Source organism: Dunckerocampus dactyliophorus, unplaced genomic scaffold (genome assembly GCF_027744805.1).
Source record: "Dunckerocampus dactyliophorus isolate RoL2022-P2 unplaced genomic scaffold, RoL_Ddac_1.1 HiC_scaffold_55, whole genome shotgun sequence".
Lineage (NCBI taxonomy): Eukaryota > Metazoa > Chordata > Actinopteri > Syngnathiformes > Syngnathidae > Dunckerocampus > Dunckerocampus dactyliophorus.
Window position 1 is genome coordinate 10,001 of NW_026559891.1, and position 15,607 is coordinate 25,607.

The window sequence follows — 15,607 nt, forward strand, 5'->3', positions numbered from 1 at the left end:
GAAAAAATGGCAAAGTGTCAAGGGAGAAATTCAGAAACTCAGGCCGAGCTGCCTGGAGCCCGGGGGCGGCTGCAAAGTCTGTGGAGAGCCGCTGTTGCCCTGGATGAAATGAGAAAAAGGGTGAAAAAATGGCAAAGTGTCAAGGGAAAAATTCAGAAACCCGTGCCTAGGGTCCTGGAGCCCAGGGGCCGCGGGAAAGTCTGTGGAGAGCCGCTGTGTCCCTGGATGAAATGAGAAAAAAGGTGAAAAAGTAACAAAGTGTCAAGGGAGAAATTCAGAAACCCAGGCCGAGCTGCCTGGAGCCTCAAAGCGGATAGAAATAGCGTGGAGAGCCGCTGTTAAGCCAGACGCCCTCTGGCGGACACAGGCAGGAGTTGCAGTAAATGCATTGAAGTCAATGGGCGAGAGTAACCCATGCCTTGCGTCCTGGAGCCCAGGGGCGGTTCTAAAGTCTGTGAGAGCCGCTGTGTCCCTGGATGAAATGAGAAAAAGGGTGAAAAAATGGCAAAGTGTCAAGGGAGCTAGGCAGAAACCCATGCCGAGCTGCCTGGAGCCCAGGGGCGGCTGTAAAGTCTGTGGAGTGCCGCTGTGTCCCTGGATGAAATGAGAAAAAGGGTGAAAAAATGGCAAAGTGTCAAGGGAGAAATTCAGAAACTCAGGCCGAGCTGCCTGGAGCCCAGGGGCGGCTGCAAAGTCTGTGGAGTGCCGCTGTGTCCCTGGATGAAATGAGAAAAAGGGTGAAAAAATGGCAAAGTGTCAAGGGAGAAATTCAGAAACTCAGGCCGAGCTGGCTGGAGCCCAGGGGCGGCTGCAAAGTCTGTGGAGAGCCGCTGTGTCCCTGGATGAAATGAGAAAAAAGGTGAAAAAATGGCAAAGTGTCAAGGGAGCTAGGCAGAAACCCATGCCTAGGGTCCTGGAGCCCAGGGGCGGTTCTAAAGTCTGTGAGAGCCGCTGTGTCCCTGGATGAAATGAGAAAAAGGGTGAAAAAATGGCAAAGTGTCAAGGGAGAAATTCAGAAACTCAGGCCGAGCTGGCTGGAGCCCAGGGGCGGCTGCAAAGTCTGTGGAGAGCCGCTGTGTCCCTGGATGAAATGAGAAAAAAGGTGAAAAAATGGCAAAGTGTCAAGGGAGAAATTCAGAAACTCAGGCCGAGCTGCCTGGAGCCTCAAAGCGGATAGAAATAGCGTGGAGAGCCGCTGTTAAGCCAGACGCCCTCTGGCGGACACAGGCAGGAGTTGCAGTAAATGCATTGAAGTCAATGGGCGAGAGTAAGCCATGCCTTGCGTCCTGGAGCCCAGGGGCGGTTCTAAAGTCTGTGAGAGCCGCTGTGTCCCTGGATGAAATGAGAAAAAGAGTGAAAAAATGGCAAAGTGTCAAGGGAGCTAGGCAGAAACCCATGCCGAGCTGCCTGGAGCCCAGGGGCGGCTGTAAAGTCTGTGGAGTGCCGCTGTGTCCCTGGATGAAATGAGAAAAAGGGTGAAAAAATGGCAAAGTGTCAAGGGAGCTAGGCAGAAACCCATGCCTAGGGTCCTGGAGCCCAGGGGCGGCTGCAAAGTCTGTGGAGAGCCGCTGTTGCCCTGGATGAAATGAGAAAAAGGGTGAAAAAATGGCAAAGTGTCAAGGGAGCTAGGCAGAAACCCATGCCTAGGGTCCTGGAGCCCAGGGGCCGCGGGAAAGTCTGTGGAGAGCCGCTGTGTCCCTGGATGAAATGAGAAAAAAGGTGAAAAAGTAACAAAGTGTCAAGGGAGAAATTCAGAAACCCAGGCCGAGCTGCCTGGAGCCCAGGGGCGGCTGCAAAGTCTGTGGAGAGCCGCTGTGTCCCTGGATGAAATGAGAAAAAGGGTGGAAAAATGGCAAAGTGTCAAGGGAGAAATTCAGAAACCCAGGCCGAGCTGCCTGGAGCCCAGGGGCGGCTGCAAAGTCTGTGGAGAGCCGCTGTGTCCCTGGATGAAATGAGAAAAAAGGTGAAAAAATGGCAAAGTGTCAAGGGAGAAATTCAGAAACCCAGGCCGAGCTGCCTGGAGCCCAGGGGCGGCTGCAAAGTCTGTGGAGAGCCGCTGTGTCCCTGGATGAAATGAGAAAAAGGGTGGAAAAATGGCAAAGTGTCAAGGGAGAAATTCAGAAACTCAGGCCGAGCTGCCTGGAGCCCAGGGGCGGCTGCAAAGTCTGTGGAGAGCCGCTGTGTCCCTGGATGAAATGAGAAAAAAGGTGAAAAAATGGCAAAGTGTCAAGGGAGCTAGGCAGAAACCCATGCCTAGGGTCCTGGAGCCCAGGGGCGGCTGCAAAGTCTGTGGAGAGCCGCTGTGTCCCTGGATGAAATGAGAAAAAAGGTGGAAAAATGGCAAAGTGTCAAGGGAGAAATTCAGAAACTCAGGCCGAGCTGCCTGGAGCCTCAAAGCGGATAGAAATAGCGTGGAGAGCCGCTGTTAAGCCAGACGCCCTCTGGCGGACACAGGCAGGAGTTGCAGTAAATGCATTGAAGTCAATGGGCGAGAGTAAGCCATGCCTTGCGTCCTGGAGCCCAGGGGCGGTTCTAAAGTCTGTGAGAGCCGCTGTGTCCCTGGATGAATTGAGAAAAAGGGTGAAAAAATGGCAAAGTGTCAAGGGAGAAATTCAGAAACTCAGGCCGAGCTGCCTGGAGCCCAGGGGCGGCTGTAAAGTCTGTGGAGAGCCGCTGTGTCCCTGGATGAAATGAGAAAAAGGGTGAAAAAATGGCAAAGTGTCAACGGAAAAATTCAGAAACCCATGCCTAGGGTCCTGGAGCCCAGGGGCGGCTGTAAAGTCTGTGGAGAGCCGCTGTGTCCCTGGATGAATTGAGAAAAAGGGTGAAAAAATGGCAAAGTGTCAAGGGAGCTAGGCAGAAACCCATGCCTAGGGTCCTGGAGCCCAGGGGCGGCTGCAAAGTCTGTGGAGAGCCGCTGTGTCCCTGGATGAAATGAGAAAAAGGGTGGAAAAATGGCAAAGTGTCAAGGGAGCTAGGCAGAAACCCATGCCGAGCTGCCTGGAGCCCAGGGGCGGCTGTAAAGTCTGTGGAGTGCCGCTGTGTCCCTGGATGAAATGAGAAAAAGGGTGAAAAAATGGCAAAGTGTCAAGGGAGAAATTCAGAAACTCAGGCCGAGCTGCCTGGAGCCCAGGGGCGGTTCTAAAGTGTGTGGAGAGCCGCTGTGTCCCTGGATGAATTGAGAAAAAGGGTGAAAAAATGGCAAAGTGTCAAGGGAGAAATTCAGAAACTCAGGCCGAGCTGCCTGGAGCCCAGGGGCGGTTCTAAAGTGTGTGGAGAGCCGCTGTGTCCCTGGATGAATTGAGAAAAAGGGTGAAAAAATGGCAAAGTGTCAAGGGAGCTAGGCAGAAACCCATGCCTAGGGTCCTGGAGCCCAGGGGCGGCTGCAAAGTCTGTGGAAAGCCGCTGTTGCCCTGGATGAAATGAGAAAAAGGGTGAAAAAATGGCAAAGTGTCAAGGGAGCTAGGCAGAAACCCATGCCTAGGGTCCTGGAGCCCAGGGGCCGCGGGAAAGTCTGTGGAGAGCCGCTGTGTCCCTGGATGAAATGAGAAAAAAGGTGAAAAAATGGCAAAGTGTCAAGGGAGCTAGGCAGAAACCCATGCCTAGGGTCCTGGAGCCCAGGGGCCGCGGGAAAGTCTGTGGAGAGCCGCTGTGCCCCTGGATGAAATGAGAAAAAGGGTGAAAAAATGGCAAAGTGTCAAGGGAGCTAGGCAGAAACCCATGCCTAGGGTCCTGGAGCCCAGGGGCGGCTGCAAAGTCTGTGGAGAGCCGCTGTGTCCCTGGATGAAATGAGAAAAAGGGTGGAAAAATGGCAAAGTGTCAAGGGAGCTAGGCAGAAACCCATGCCGAGCTGCCTGGAGCCCAGGGGCGGCTGTAAAGTCTGTGGAGTGCCGCTGTGTCCCTGGATGAAATGAGAAAATGGGTGAAAAAATGGCAAAGTGTCAAGGGAGAAATTCAGAAACCCAGGCCGAGCTGCCTGGAGCCCAGGGGCGGCTGCAAAGTCTGTGGAGAGCCGCTGTGTCCCTGGATGAAATGAGAAAAAAGGTGAAAAAATGGCAAAGTGTCAAGGGAGAAATTCAGAAACTCAGGCCGAGCTGCCTGGAGCCTCAAAGCGGATAGAAATAGCGTGGAGAGCCGCTGTTAAGCCAGACGCCCTCTGGCGGACACAGGCAGGAGTTGCAGTAAATGCATTGAAGTCAATGGGCGAGAGTAAGCCATGCCTTGCGTCCTGGAGCCCAGGGGCGGTTCTAAAGTCTGTGAGAGCCGCTGTGTCCCTGGATGAAATGAGAAAAAGGGTGAAAAAATGGCAAAGTGTCAAGGGAGCTAGGCAGAAACCCATGCCTAGGGTCCTGGAGCCCAGGGGCCGCGGGAAAGTCTGTGGAGAGCCGCTGTTGCCCTGGATGAAATGAGAAAAAAGGTGAAAAAATGGCAAAGTGTCAAGGGAGAAATTCAGAAACCCATGCCTAGGGTCCTGGAGCCAAGGGGCCGCGGGAAAGTCTGTGGAGAGCCGCTGTGTCCCTGGATGAAATGAGAAAAAAGGTGAAAAAATGGCAAAGTGTCAAGGGAGAAATTCAGAAACCCATGCCTAGGGTCCTGGAGCCCAGGGGCGGCTGTAAAGTCTGTGGAGAGCCGCTGTGTCCCTGGATGAAATGAGAAAAAGGGTGAAAAAATGGCAAAGTGTCAAGGGAGCTAGGCAGAAACCCATGCCTAGGGTCCTGGAGCCCAGGGGCGGCTGTAAAGTCTGTGGAGTGCCGCTGTGTCCCTGGATGAAATGAGAAAAAGGGTGAAAAAATGGCAAAGTGTCAAGGGAGAAATTCAGAAACCCATGCCTAGGGTCCTGGAGCCCAGGGGCCGCGGGAAAGTCTGTGGAGAGCCGCTGTGTCCCTGGATGAAATGAGAAAAAGGGTGAAAAAATGGCAAAGTGTCAAGGGAGAAATTCAGAAACCCATGCCTAGGGTCCTGGAGCCCAGGGGCGGTTCTAAAGCCTGTGAGAGCCGCTGTGTCCCTGGATGAAATGAGAAAAAAGGTGAAAAAATGGCAAAGTGTCAAGGGAGAAATTCAGAAACTCAGGCCGAGCTGGCTGGAGCCCAGGGGCGGCTGCAAAGTCTGTGGAGAGCCGCTGTGTCCCTGGATGAAATGAGAAAAAAGGTGAAAAAATGGCAAAGTGTCAAGGGAGAAATTCAGAAACTCAGGCCGAGCTGGCTGGAGCCCAGGGGCGGCTGCAAAGTCTGTGGAGAGCCGCTGTGTCCCTGGATGAAATGAGAAAAAAGGTGAAAAAATGGCAAAGTGTCAAGGGAGAAATTCAGAAACTCAGGCCGAGCTGCCTGGAGCCCAGGGGCGGCTGCAAAGTCTGTGGAGAGCCGCTGTGTCCCTGGATGAAATGAGAAAAAAGGTGGAAAAATGGCAAAGTGTCAAGGGAGCTAGGCAGAAACCCATGCCTAGGGTCCTGGAGCCCAGGGGCGGCTGCAAAGTCTGTGGAGAGCCGCTGTGTCCCTGGATGAAATGAGAAAAAGGGTGAAAAAATGGCAAAGTGTCAAGGGAGCTAGGCAGAAACCCATGCCTAGGGTCCTGGAGCCCAGGGGCCGCGGGAAAGTCTGTGGAGAGCCGCTGTTGCCCTGGATGAAATGAGAAAAAAGGTGAAAAAATGGCAAAGTGTCAAGGGAGAAATTCAGAAACCCATGCCTAGGGTCCTGGAGCCAAGGGGCCGCGGGAAAGTCTGTGGAGAGCCGCTGTGTCCCTGGATGAAATGAGAAAAAAGGTGAAAAAATGGCAAAGTGTCAAGGGAGCTAGGCAGAAACCCATGCCTAGGGTCCTGGAGCCCAGGGGCCGCGGGAAAGTCTGTGGAGAGCCGCTGTGTCCCTGGATGAATTGAGAAAAAGGGTGAAAAAATGGCAAAGTGTCAAGGGAGAAATTCAGAAACTCAGGCCGAGCTGCCTGGAGCCCAGGGGCGGCTGCAAAGTCTGTGGAGAGCCGCTGTGTCCCTGGATGAAATGAGAAAAAGGGTGAAAAAATGGCAAAGTGTCAAGGGAGAAATTCAGAAACTCAGGCCGAGCTGCCTGGAGCCCAGGGGCGGTTCTAAAGTCTGTGAGAGCCGCTGTGTCCCTGGATGAAATGAGAAAAAGGGTGGAAAAATGGCAAAGTGTCAAGGGAGCTAGGCAGAAACCCATGCCGAGCTGCCTGGAGCCCAGGGGCGGCTGTAAAGTCTGTGGAGTGCCGCTGTGTCCCTGGATGAAATGAGAAAATGGGTGAAAAAATGGCAAAGTGTCAAGGGAGAAATTCAGAAACCCAGGCCGAGCTGCCTGGAGCCCAGGGGCGGCTGCAAAGTCTGTGGAGAGCCGCTGTGTCCCTGGATGAAATGAGAAAAAAGGTGAAAAAATGGCAAAGTGTCAAGGGAGAAATTCAGAAACTCAGGCCGAGCTGCCTGGAGCCTCAAAGCGGATAGAAATAGCGTGGAGAGCCGCTGTTAAGCCAGACGCCCTCTGGCGGACACAGGCAGGAGTTGCAGTAAATGCATTGAAGTCAATGGGCGAGAGTAAGCCATGCCTTGCGTCCTGGAGCCCAGGGGCGGTTCTAAAGTCTGTGAGAGCCGCTGTGTCCCTGGATGAAATGAGAAAAAGGGTGAAAAAATGGCAAAGTGTCAAGGGAGCTAGGCAGAAACCCATGCCTAGGGTCCTGGAGCCCAGGGGCCGCGGGAAAGTCTGTGGAGAGCCGCTGTTGCCCTGGATGAAATGAGAAAAAAGGTGAAAAAATGGCAAAGTGTCAAGGGAGAAATTCAGAAACCCATGCCTAGGGTCCTGGAGCCAAGGGGCCGCGGGAAAGTCTGTGGAGAGCCGCTGTGTCCCTGGATGAAATGAGAAAAAAGGTGAAAAAATGGCAAAGTGTCAAGGGAGAAATTCAGAAACCCATGCCTAGGGTCCTGGAGCCCAGGGGCGGCTGTAAAGTCTGTGGAGAGCCGCTGTGTCCCTGGATGAAATGAGAAAAAGGGTGAAAAAATGGCAAAGTGTCAAGGGAGCTAGGCAGAAACCCATGCCTAGGGTCCTGGAGCCCAGGGGCGGCTGTAAAGTCTGTGGAGTGCCGCTGTGTCCCTGGATGAAATGAGAAAAAGGGTGAAAAAATGGCAAAGTGTCAAGGGAGAAATTCAGAAACCCATGCCTAGGGTCCTGGAGCCCAGGGGCCGCGGGAAAGTCTGTGGAGAGCCGCTGTGTCCCTGGATGAAATGAGAAAAAGGGTGAAAAAATGGCAAAGTGTCAAGGGAGAAATTCAGAAACCCATGCCTAGGGTCCTGGAGCCCAGGGGCGGCTGTAAAGTCTGTGGAGAGCCGCTGTGTCCCTGGATGAATTGAGAAAAAGGGTGAAAAAATGGCAAAGTGTCAAGGGAGCTAGGCAGAAACCCATGCCTAGGGTCCTGGAGCCCAGGGGCGGCTGCAAAGTCTGTGGAGAGCCGCTGTGTCCCTGGATGAAATGAGAAAAAGGGTGGAAAAATGGCAAAGTGTCAAGGGAGCTAGGCAGAAACCAATGCCGAGCTGCCTGGAGCCCAGGGGCGGTTCTAAAGCCTGTGAGAGCCGCTGTGTCCCTGGATGAAATGAGAAAAAAGGTGGAAAAATGGCAAAGTGTCAAGGGAGAAATTCAGAAACTCAGGCCGAGCTGCCTGGAGCCCAGGGGCGGTTCTAAAGTGTGTGGAGAGCCGCTGTTGCCCTGGATGAAATGAGAAAAAGGGTGGAAAAATGGCAAAGTGTCAAGGGAGCTAGGCAGAAACCCATGCCTAAGGTCCTGGAGCCCAGGGGCGGTTCTAAAGTCTGTGGAGAGCCGCTGTTGCCCTGGATGAAATGAGAAAAAGGGTGAAAAAATGGCAAAGTGTCAAGGGAGAAATTCAGAAACCCAGGCCGAGCTGCCTGGAGCCCAGGGGCGGCTGCAAAGTCTGTGGAGAGCCGCTGTGTCCCTGGATGAAATGAGAAAAAAGGTGAAAAAATGGCAAAGTGTCAAGGGAGAAATTCAGAAACTCAGGCCGAGCTGCCTGGAGCCCAGGGGCGGCTGCAAAGTCTGTGGAGAGCCGCTGTGTCCCTGGATGAAATGAGAAAAAAGGTGAAAAAATGGCAAAGTGTCAAGGGAGAAATTCAGAAACCCAGGCCGAGCTGCCTGGAGCCCAGGGGCGGCTGCAAAGTCTGTGGAGAGCCGCTGTGTCCCTGGATGAAATGAGAAAAAGGGTGGAAAAATGGCAAAGTGTCAAGGGAGAAATTCAGAAACTCAGGCCGAGCTGCCTGGAGCCCAGGGGCGGCTGCAAAGTCTGTGGAGAGCCGCTGTGTCCCTGGATGAAATGAGAAAAAAGGTGAAAAAATGGCAAAGTGTCAAGGGAGAAATTCAGAAACTCAGGCCGAGCTGCCTGGAGCCCGGGGGCGGCTGCAAAGTCTGTGGAGAGCCGCTGTTGCCCTGGATGAAATGAGAAAAAGGGTGAAAAAATGGCAAAGTGTCAAGGGAAAAATTCAGAAACCCGTGCCTAGGGTCCTGGAGCCCAGGGGCCGCGGGAAAGTCTGTGGAGAGCCGCTGTGTCCCTGGATGAAATGAGAAAAAAGGTGAAAAAGTAACAAAGTGTCAAGGGAGAAATTCAGAAACCCAGGCCGAGCTGCCTGGAGCCTCAAAGCGGATAGAAATAGCGTGGAGAGCCGCTGTTAAGCCAGACGCCCTCTGGCGGACACAGGCAGGAGTTGCAGTAAATGCATTGAAGTCAATGGGCGAGAGTAACCCATGCCTTGCGTCCTGGAGCCCAGGGGCGGTTCTAAAGTCTGTGAGAGCCGCTGTGTCCCTGGATGAAATGAGAAAAAGGGTGGAAAAATGGCAAAGTGTCAAGGGAGCTAGGCAGAAACCCATGCCGAGCTGCCTGGAGCCCAGGGGCGGCTGTAAAGTCTGTGGAGTGCCGCTGTGTCCCTGGATGAAATGAGAAAATGGGTGAAAAAATGGCAAAGTGTCAAGGGAGAAATTCAGAAACCCAGGCCGAGCTGCCTGGAGCCCAGGGGCGGCTGCAAAGTCTGTGGAGAGCCGCTGTGTCCCTGGATGAAATGAGAAAAAAGGTGAAAAAATGGCAAAGTGTCAAGGGAGAAATTCAGAAACTCAGGCCGAGCTGCCTGGAGCCTCAAAGCGGATAGAAATAGCGTGGAGAGCCGCTGTTAAGCCAGACGCCCTCTGGCGGACACAGGCAGGAGTTGCAGTAAATGCATTGAAGTCAATGGGCGAGAGTAAGCCATGCCTTGCGTCCTGGAGCCCAGGGGCGGTTCTAAAGTCTGTGAGAGCCGCTGTGTCCCTGGATGAAATGAGAAAAAGGGTGAAAAAATGGCAAAGTGTCAAGGGAGCTAGGCAGAAACCCATGCCTAGGGTCCTGGAGCCCAGGGGCCGCGGGAAAGTCTGTGGAGAGCCGCTGTTGCCCTGGATGAAATGAGAAAAAAGGTGAAAAAATGGCAAAGTGTCAAGGGAGAAATTCAGAAACCCATGCCTAGGGTCCTGGAGCCAAGGGGCCGCGGGAAAGTCTGTGGAGAGCCGCTGTGTCCCTGGATGAAATGAGAAAAAAGGTGAAAAAATGGCAAAGTGTCAAGGGAGAAATTCAGAAACCCATGCCTAGGGTCCTGGAGCCCAGGGGCGGCTGTAAAGTCTGTGGAGAGCCGCTGTGTCCCTGGATGAAATGAGAAAAAGGGTGAAAAAATGGCAAAGTGTCAAGGGAGCTAGGCAGAAACCCATGCCTAGGGTCCTGGAGCCCAGGGGCGGCTGTAAAGTCTGTGGAGTGCCGCTGTGTCCCTGGATGAAATGAGAAAAAGGGTGAAAAAATGGCAAAGTGTCAAGGGAGAAATTCAGAAACCCATGCCTAGGGTCCTGGAGCCCAGGGGCCGCGGGAAAGTCTGTGGAGAGCCGCTGTGTCCCTGGATGAAATGAGAAAAAGGGTGAAAAAATGGCAAAGTGTCAAGGGAGAAATTCAGAAACCCATGCCTAGGGTCCTGGAGCCCAGGGGCGGCTGTAAAGTCTGTGGAGAGCCGCTGTGTCCCTGGATGAATTGAGAAAAAGGGTGAAAAAATGGCAAAGTGTCAAGGGAGCTAGGCAGAAACCCATGCCTAGGGTCCTGGAGCCCAGGGGCGGCTGCAAAGTCTGTGGAGAGCCGCTGTGTCCCTGGATGAAATGAGAAAAAGGGTGGAAAAATGGCAAAGTGTCAAGGGAGCTAGGCAGAAACCAATGCCGAGCTGCCTGGAGCCCAGGGGCGGTTCTAAAGCCTGTGAGAGCCGCTGTGTCCCTGGATGAAATGAGAAAAAAGGTGGAAAAATGGCAAAGTGTCAAGGGAGAAATTCAGAAACTCAGGCCGAGCTGCCTGGAGCCCAGGGGCGGTTCTAAAGTGTGTGGAGAGCCGCTGTTGCCCTGGATGAAATGAGAAAAAGGGTGGAAAAATGGCAAAGTGTCAAGGGAGCTAGGCAGAAACCCATGCCTAAGGTCCTGGAGCCCAGGGGCGGTTCTAAAGTCTGTGGAGAGCCGCTGTTGCCCTGGATGAAATGAGAAAAAGGGTGAAAAAATGGCAAAGTGTCAAGGGAGAAATTCAGAAACCCAGGCCGAGCTGCCTGGAGCCCAGGGGCGGCTGCAAAGTCTGTGGAGAGCCGCTGTGTCCCTGGATGAAATGAGAAAAAAGGTGAAAAAATGGCAAAGTGTCAAGGGAGAAATTCAGAAACTCAGGCCGAGCTGCCTGGAGCCCAGGGGCGGCTGCAAAGTCTGTGGAGAGCCGCTGTGTCCCTGGATGAAATGAGAAAAAAGGTGAAAAAATGGCAAAGTGTCAAGGGAGAAATTCAGAAACCCAGGCCGAGCTGCCTGGAGCCCAGGGGCGGCTGCAAAGTCTGTGGAGAGCCGCTGTGTCCCTGGATGAAATGAGAAAAAGGGTGGAAAAATGGCAAAGTGTCAAGGGAGAAATTCAGAAACTCAGGCCGAGCTGCCTGGAGCCCAGGGGCGGCTGCAAAGTCTGTGGAGAGCCGCTGTGTCCCTGGATGAAATGAGAAAAAAGGTGAAAAAATGGCAAAGTGTCAAGGGAGAAATTCAGAAACTCAGGCCGAGCTGCCTGGAGCCCGGGGGCGGCTGCAAAGTCTGTGGAGAGCCGCTGTTGCCCTGGATGAAATGAGAAAAAGGGTGAAAAAATGGCAAAGTGTCAAGGGAAAAATTCAGAAACCCGTGCCTAGGGTCCTGGAGCCCAGGGGCCGCGGGAAAGTCTGTGGAGAGCCGCTGTGTCCCTGGATGAAATGAGAAAAAAGGTGAAAAAGTAACAAAGTGTCAAGGGAGAAATTCAGAAACCCAGGCCGAGCTGCCTGGAGCCTCAAAGCGGATAGAAATAGCGTGGAGAGCCGCTGTTAAGCCAGACGCCCTCTGGCGGACACAGGCAGGAGTTGCAGTAAATGCATTGAAGTCAATGGGCGAGAGTAACCCATGCCTTGCGTCCTGGAGCCCAGGGGCGGTTCTAAAGTCTGTGAGAGCCGCTGTGTCCCTGGATGAAATGAGAAAAAGGGTGAAAAAATGGCAAAGTGTCAAGGGAGCTAGGCAGAAACCCATGCCGAGCTGCCTGGAGCCCAGGGGCGGCTGTAAAGTCTGTGGAGTGCCGCTGTGTCCCTGGATGAAATGAGAAAAAGGGTGAAAAAATGGCAAAGTGTCAAGGGAGAAATTCAGAAACTCAGGCCGAGCTGCCTGGAGCCCAGGGGCGGCTGCAAAGTCTGTGGAGTGCCGCTGTGTCCCTGGATGAAATGAGAAAAAGGGTGAAAAAATGGCAAAGTGTCAAGGGAGAAATTCAGAAACTCAGGCCGAGCTGGCTGGAGCCCAGGGGCGGCTGCAAAGTCTGTGGAGAGCCGCTGTGTCCCTGGATGAAATGAGAAAAAAGGTGAAAAAATGGCAAAGTGTCAAGGGAGCTAGGCAGAAACCCATGCCTAGGGTCCTGGAGCCCAGGGGCGGTTCTAAAGTCTGTGAGAGCCGCTGTGTCCCTGGATGAAATGAGAAAAAGGGTGAAAAAATGGCAAAGTGTCAAGGGAGAAATTCAGAAACTCAGGCCGAGCTGGCTGGAGCCCAGGGGCGGCTGCAAAGTCTGTGGAGAGCCGCTGTGTCCCTGGATGAAATGAGAAAAAAGGTGAAAAAATGGCAAAGTGTCAAGGGAGAAATTCAGAAACTCAGGCCGAGCTGCCTGGAGCCCAGGGGCCGCGGGAAAGTCTGTGGAGAGCCGCTGTGTCCCTGGATGAAATGAGAAAAAAGGTGAAAAAATGGCAAAGTGTCAAGGGAGCTAGGCAGAAACCCATGCCTAGGGTCCTGGAGCCCAGGGGCCGCGGGAAAGTCTGTGGAGAGCCGCTGTGTCCCTGGATGAATTGAGAAAAAGGGTGAAAAAATGGCAAAGTGTCAAGGGAGAAATTCAGAAACTCAGGCCGAGCTGCCTGGAGCCCAGGGGCGGCTGCAAAGTCTGTGGAGAGCCGCTGTGTCCCTGGATGAAATGAGAAAAAGGGTGAAAAAATGGCAAAGTGTCAAGGGAGAAATTCAGAAACTCAGGCCGAGCTGCCTGGAGCCCAGGGGCGGTTCTAAAGTCTGTGAGAGCCGCTGTGTCCCTGGATGAAATGAGAAAAAGGGTGGAAAAATGGCAAAGTGTCAAGGGAGCTAGGCAGAAACCCATGCCGAGCTGCCTGGAGCCCAGGGGCGGCTGTAAAGTCTGTGGAGTGCCGCTGTGTCCCTGGATGAAATGAGAAAATGGGTGAAAAAATGGCAAAGTGTCAAGGGAGAAATTCAGAAACCCAGGCCGAGCTGCCTGGAGCCCAGGGGCGGCTGCAAAGTCTGTGGAGAGCCGCTGTGTCCCTGGATGAAATGAGAAAAAAGGTGAAAAAATGGCAAAGTGTCAAGGGAGAAATTCAGAAACTCAGGCCGAGCTGCCTGGAGCCTCAAAGCGGATAGAAATAGCGTGGAGAGCCGCTGTTAAGCCAGACGCCCTCTGGCGGACACAGGCAGGAGTTGCAGTAAATGCATTGAAGTCAATGGGCGAGAGTAAGCCATGCCTTGCGTCCTGGAGCCCAGGGGCGGTTCTAAAGTCTGTGAGAGCCGCTGTGTCCCTGGATGAAATGAGAAAAAGGGTGAAAAAATGGCAAAGTGTCAAGGGAGCTAGGCAGAAACCCATGCCTAGGGTCCTGGAGCCCAGGGGCCGCGGGAAAGTCTGTGGAGAGCCGCTGTTGCCCTGGATGAAATGAGAAAAAAGGTGAAAAAATGGCAAAGTGTCAAGGGAGAAATTCAGAAACCCATGCCTAGGGTCCTGGAGCCAAGGGGCCGCGGGAAAGTCTGTGGAGAGCCGCTGTGTCCCTGGATGAAATGAGAAAAAAGGTGAAAAAATGGCAAAGTGTCAAGGGAGAAATTCAGAAACCCATGCCTAGGGTCCTGGAGCCCAGGGGCGGCTGTAAAGTCTGTGGAGAGCCGCTGTGTCCCTGGATGAAATGAGAAAAAGGGTGAAAAAATGGCAAAGTGTCAAGGGAGCTAGGCAGAAACCCATGCCTAGGGTCCTGGAGCCCAGGGGCGGCTGTAAAGTCTGTGGAGTGCCGCTGTGTCCCTGGATGAAATGAGAAAAAGGGTGAAAAAATGGCAAAGTGTCAAGGGAGAAATTCAGAAACCCATGCCTAGGGTCCTGGAGCCCAGGGGCCGCGGGAAAGTCTGTGGAGAGCCGCTGTGTCCCTGGATGAAATGAGAAAAAGGGTGAAAAAATGGCAAAGTGTCAAGGGAGAAATTCAGAAACCCATGCCTAGGGTCCTGGAGCCCAGGGGCGGCTGTAAAGTCTGTGGAGAGCCGCTGTGTCCCTGGATGAATTGAGAAAAAGGGTGAAAAAATGGCAAAGTGTCAAGGGAGCTAGGCAGAAACCCATGCCTAGGGTCCTGGAGCCCAGGGGCGGCTGCAAAGTCTGTGGAGAGCCGCTGTGTCCCTGGATGAAATGAGAAAAAGGGTGGAAAAATGGCAAAGTGTCAAGGGAGCTAGGCAGAAACCAATGCCGAGCTGCCTGGAGCCCAGGGGCGGTTCTAAAGCCTGTGAGAGCCGCTGTGTCCCTGGATGAAATGAGAAAAAAGGTGGAAAAATGGCAAAGTGTCAAGGGAGAAATTCAGAAACTCAGGCCGAGCTGCCTGGAGCCCAGGGGCGGTTCTAAAGTGTGTGGAGAGCCGCTGTTGCCCTGGATGAAATGAGAAAAAGGGTGGAAAAATGGCAAAGTGTCAAGGGAGCTAGGCAGAAACCCATGCCTAAGGTCCTGGAGCCCAGGGGCGGTTCTAAAGTCTGTGGAGAGCCGCTGTTGCCCTGGATGAAATGAGAAAAAGGGTGAAAAAATGGCAAAGTGTCAAGGGAGAAATTCAGAAACCCAGGCCGAGCTGCCTGGAGCCCAGGGGCGGCTGCAAAGTCTGTGGAGAGCCGCTGTGTCCCTGGATGAAATGAGAAAAAAGGTGAAAAAATGGCAAAGTGTCAAGGGAGAAATTCAGAAACTCAGGCCGAGCTGCCTGGAGCCCAGGGGCGGCTGCAAAGTCTGTGGAGAGCCGCTGTGTCCCTGGATGAAATGAGAAAAAAGGTGAAAAAATGGCAAAGTGTCAAGGGAGAAATTCAGAAACCCAGGCCGAGCTGCCTGGAGCCCAGGGGCGGCTGCAAAGTCTGTGGAGAGCCGCTGTGTCCCTGGATGAAATGAGAAAAAGGGTGGAAAAATGGCAAAGTGTCAAGGGAGAAATTCAGAAACTCAGGCCGAGCTGCCTGGAGCCCAGGGGCGGCTGCAAAGTCTGTGGAGAGCCGCTGTGTCCCTGGATGAAATGAGAAAAAAGGTGAAAAAATGGCAAAGTGTCAAGGGAGAAATTCAGAAACTCAGGCCGAGCTGCCTGGAGCCCGGGGGCGGCTGCAAAGTCTGTGGAGAGCCGCTGTTGCCCTGGATGAAATGAGAAAAAGGGTGAAAAAATGGCAAAGTGTCAAGGGAAAAATTCAGAAACCCGTGCCTAGGGTCCTGGAGCCCAGGGGCCGCGGGAAAGTCTGTGGAGAGCCGCTGTGTCCCTGGATGAAATGAGAAAAAAGGTGAAAAAGTAACAAAGTGTCAAGGGAGAAATTCAGAAACCCAGGCCGAGCTGCCTGGAGCCTCAAAGCGGATAGAAATAGCGTGGAGAGCCGCTGTTAAGCCAGACGCCCTCTGGCGGACACAGGCAGGAGTTGCAGTAAATGCATTGAAGTCAATGGGCGAGAGTAACCCATGCCTTGCGTCCTGGAGCCCAGGGGCGGTTCTAAAGTCTGTGAGAGCCGCTGTGTCCCTGGATGAAATGAGAAAAAGGGTGAAAAAATGGCAAAGTGTCAAGGGAGCTAGGCAGAAACCCATGCCGAGCTGCCTGGAGCCCAGGGGCGGCTGTAAAGTCTGTGGAGTGCCGCTGTGTCCCTGGATGAAATGAGAAAAAGGGTGAAAAAATGGCAAAGTGTCAAGGGAGAAATTCAGAAACTCAGGCCGAGCTGCCTGGAGCCCAGGGGCGGCTGCAAAGTCTGTGGAGTGCCGCTGTGTCCCTGGATGAAATGAGAAAAAGGGTGAAAAAATGGCAAAGTGTCAAGGGAGAAATTCAGAAACTCAGGCCGAGCTG